The sequence below is a fragment of the Sitophilus oryzae genome, unplaced genomic scaffold, assembly GCF_002938485.1.
Source record: "Sitophilus oryzae breed Bouriz unplaced genomic scaffold, Soryzae_2.0 scaffold_306_pilon_pilon, whole genome shotgun sequence".
In the NCBI taxonomy this organism is placed as follows: domain Eukaryota; kingdom Metazoa; phylum Arthropoda; class Insecta; order Coleoptera; family Curculionidae; genus Sitophilus; species Sitophilus oryzae.
Window position 1 is genome coordinate 464,957 of NW_022146870.1, and position 5,151 is coordinate 470,107.

The following is a 5,151-nucleotide window of genomic DNA, read 5'->3' on the forward strand; positions in this document are numbered from 1 at the left end:
ACCCTGATTAGCTACACCCCAGAATGGTATTTCATACCGTAGATGAGACTCAAACAAACTAAAATAGACCGTCCTTGCCACTTGTGAACCCAGTTCTTCCCTAATTGCCCTAACAGCAAAGCATCCAGAAGACAACTTGCCACTTAAGGCCAGAATATCGTCTTCAAATCGCAGATTTCTATCAATAATAATTCCTAGGAATCTAGTCGCAGGAATTCCTGCAAGCAAAACCCCCTCGAAATGTAGATTTGCGATGTCACATCTAAGCCCAACAACATGCGTCTTGGATAAATTTAAACAAAGGTGATTTGAGTTAAACCACTTTTAATGAAGGATAAGTCCTTGCTTATGATTCCCTTAAGATGCTCAATGTTCTTGGCCTGCCATAGTGATGATCTGCCATTTTTTGAAATAAACCAATAAAACTGGTTACAAAAAAACAAAGATGACGCATGACGGATTTTATATAAACCCATCCATAGTTAACTTAAAAATATTAGAAACTTTTTAGTTAAATAAATGGATTGGTATGGACGTCATCTGCATTTTTTGTCATCGTCTGTCGAAATCTTACCTGAGAAAAAAAAAAACATTAGTTATAACATTTAAAAAATGTACTTAAATTGAATTCTGGGTATCTTGACTTGAGGGTAATTATATAGATTTAAGTCATTTTACTAACTTAACTTGCAGATCATCATGATTTAAGTCAAAAATATAGACTTAAGTCCACTCACAGAGTCCACTTAAATAACGTTATATTGATTTAAGTCTTTACAAAAATGACTTGACTTGAAATAAAATGACTTATGTCAATGGCTTAAGACTTAAATCATTTGAAATTTATGTTGAATTTGACTTAAGATTTAAATCATTTTAATTTAGAAATGACTTAAGTCTTTTTAAAACCTTAGATCTTATACACCGAGAGCTGGCTACATAAAAATCCTTATCATCGTTACATGGCTAATTTTTTTTTTGTGTGAAGTATCCTTTTGTGTAGCCATTGTGAAATAGTCATGTCTGTCAGCGCGATCCCGGGGCTTAAAGCAGGGGCGGCCAATCGAAAGGTGAAATTTTGACACTAAAATTATTATAAGGTACACAAGTTATAATTGCCAAATAGCTTTTATTTATTATTAGGAAACGTGTAAAATTGTTGACAGACATTTTTCTCGTGGCTGAAATGCCGGTAGACAACGAAAGAGGCATAGAATTTTGACAAAAAAGAAAATCATCCCATACATGCATGTCGGTTGGTGGAATGTCATGTTTATTGTTAATTTATTTAAAAGCCGTATGCAAAAGGACAGACAAAAAAATCGTTATTGAAATAATAATAAAAAATATATTTATAATATAATCGTATATTATATGATTTATCTATACTTAAATGGATGAGGCGGCCAGCGTTCCCTGAATAAAGCGCTAGAGTAATATCGCGCTTTTGATAACTGTCTGCAGCTGATTGAGCCACGATCTTTTGTCTCATGTCCTTTTGCATACGGCTTTTTAAAATAAATAAATATGACATTTCACCAATCTGCATGCAAATATGCCATAATTTTTTCATTCTTCAAATTTCATTTTTTAATCATTTTAAATTTCTGTGCCTCTTTCGCGTTGTTCGTCGGCATTTTAGCGACTAGAAAAAATGTGTGCCAACAATTTTCCACGTTTCTTAATAATAAATAAAAAGTTATTTTCGCAATTATAACTCATGTATCTTATAATATTTTTAGTGTCAAAATTTCACCCTTTCGATTGGCCGTCCCCGCTTTAAGCCCCGATCGCGCTGGCAGGCTATTTCATAATGGCTACACAAAAGGATACTTCACACAAAAAAATTAGCCATATAACGATGATAAGGGTTTTTTATGTAGCCAGCTCTTAGACTGTTATTTTTAGAACTGATTTGTGCAGCTCTGTTCTAACGTTTTTGTAACAACGGTGTGACAATTTGAGGAGGTAGGGTCCGAAAGACACATTAGTAAATAAATTAAACATACCTATTAATATATATTTTTTAAGCTAATACTGTGAATGGGGAAACAAAAAAAATCACTTTACTAGCAGATATTTAACTTTATTTTAAGGTACATAGATTACGCGTTGCGCTGTTAGCAAGATCAGCAGATAATTTAAAATAATATACAGGGTGGTCCAAACTGTATTCCGAAAACTTCGGCAGCATATTCTTCAGATAAAAATAAGTAAAAAAGTTCGTAAGTATGTCCTCAAATGCTTAGTTTCGGAGATACAGGTTGTAGAAGTTTCATTTTTATTTCGATTTTTTCCAAATAATTCCTGAAGTAACATCAATATTTGGATGACAATTGGTGTCTGGAAGTTTTTTGCCATGAGAAATTTGATTTGATGTCAATATGACCGCTATTTGTAGGGGGCGCCACCTATATGCATTTTAACTTTTTTGAAGAGTAATAACTTTTCGTCCATACCTATATAAAACTACTGAGTGAAAAAATATATATTTCCATGATTTTCCACGTAAAAAACGTGTCTTGGTAAAAATCGCTACGAGCAACCGTTCTCATGATATTTAGAATAGAAACAGTCAATATATGTCATTATTGACAAAAAATAAACATGTTGAGTAGATAGTTATTTGACCAAAAATATAAATTTGGGAACTTTTTATTTCTTTTAAATTAATCATAAATTTTTCTTGGAAAAAATAACGATAAGACAGTTCTGTTGAACTTTTGACACAAAAACATTTCAAATTTATGATTTCAGTCTAATAACTATTTAGTCAACATGTTTAATTTATGTCAATGTTGACAGGTATTGATAATTTCGATTCCAAATATCTCGAGAACCATTACGTGTAGCGATTATTCCAAGAGACTTTTTCTACGAAAAAAACGTCGTATATCTATATTTTTCCTTAGTAGTTTTATACAGGTACGGACGAAAAGTTATTACTCTTAAACCAGTTAAAAACATGTAGGTGGCGCCCTCTACAAGTAGGAATCATGTCATAAACACCCAGACACCAATGTTCATCCAAATATTGACCTTACTTCATAAATTATTTGGAAACAATCGAAATAAAAATGAAACGTCAACACCCTCTGTATTTCCGAAACTAAGCATTATTACTTTTATCTGCAGAATATTGTGCCGAAGTTTCTTGAATACAGTTCGAACCACCCTGTATAGTAAAATTGATCTAATTTGTTTCTGTTATTTCAGGTCTCAAACGGAATCAAAGTGGGATCCTTGCCTCCGCTAAAATTATACTTAGATATATATAGTTATTCCTCAAAAGTGGTTTCTTCTAAAACTCTTTAATTTTTCAAGGTAAAAATAAACGAGATCGTGTTTTTAGTATAAGACATGTATTAGGATTGATTAACGTATTCAATTAGTTACGTTCATTTGATTTTTCACCGGAAATGACTACAACTTTTGATTTTTAAATTGTACCCCGGTATTGTTTTACTTTTATTTGATAGAACATAATATTCTGAATAGACTGATATATCATATGTCAACTTTGACATTTTCAATTAAAAAATAGCAATTTAGATTTCATTCTAGAGTGCCATGGTTATAAATATAACGACAATTTTTGACTAAAAATACCAAATTTGTGGTACCAAATTATTCGTAAAAATGCTTTTCTAAATAAGCTATTGAGCCACCCTTATTCTAATTGAAAAAAATTATTATGATTAATTAATTATGATTAAAAATACCATTTGGGCTTCTTTTAAGCCAGGAAAAGGCACGAAAAACATTAGACGATCAAATCTATTTTCCAAAGCTCTTTGATTGATTTTGTTTTAAGCGAAAATGTCAAAAGTTGACATATGATATGTCATTCTATTCAGAGTGTCTTGAGAGTGTCTTTTTCTATAGAATAAAGTAAAAAAAATACTGAGGGTGTCATTTAAGAATCAAAGTAGTCATTTCCGGTGCAACAGGAAGTGGGCGAAAATAATTGAATACGTCTATCAATCCTAATTTATGTCATATACTATCATACCAAATGTCGTTTTATTATCCGAAAAAATAAAAAAGTTATAAGGGCGAGTCACTTTTAAAAAACATCCGGTATAGGGTTTTCATACAAGTTTTTGGAAATTCCGGACAAATAAATCATGAATTTATTTATGTAAAGTCTGTCTAACGTAGGGTTGTTAACCGTCCTCTGTTCCAGAGGACACAGTCCTTTTTTTGAGTCCCGTATTGAAAAGTCCTCTTTTCTACTATACTATACCAAACTCAAAATATAAAAAAATATTCGTCTGTCGCCAAAATGCTTAATAAAATTATTAATTTGGCAACAGTGTATCTTTCTCTACTCCCACTCGTTCGTACAGAAAAGAAAGAAAAGTTCGTACAGATATTTATGTACAAAAATATTTGTGGAAGTGTTTAGGTAGCTTTTTTGTTTGCTTACAAAACCGTCAAAATTATGTTTTGAAATAAAAAGTTTTGTAGAGAAAATCGTCTGTTCTATTTTAACAAAATATTTTTAAGTAAGAATAGTATATTACATACCGAGGAGGGAAGTGTTTCATTACTGTCGAGAGATTAACTATATAAACATTACTTACTACTAAATTATTAATACTAAGTATTTATTACTAAATAATATATACTTATTTAATGCTAATTAATTATTAGGTAATCCCCCAAATATTTTTTGTACTAGTTTAAGGTCAACGTACCTCAATTAATTTGAAATTTGACAGCGATGACTTTTATTAAAACAATTAAAATACCTATGATTTTTTAATGAATATTCCGAAAACCCCATAATTTGTATTTTTAATCTCTAAAAATAAAAGTTGTGGTTAAAAGTGGGAAAAAGCGTAGCAATGTACCTAAATTTCTTTATTTGTTAAGTTTTGAACTTCACTAGGCATCTAAAAACATAGATATTTACAGCATGTTAATTAGATTAGCAATATCAGAGGCAATATATTTTATTAATACTACTAAATAATAAATAAAACTACCATTTTAAAATCCAATTTTGTATTAAGAGTTATTTAATAACAATACAATATAAAATTATAATGTACAAAATACAATACATCAAACGATGATACACCATTTTTAATATAAACATGTACCTAATAAAATCTTATCTACAAATGCACAATAATCAGTTTGCCA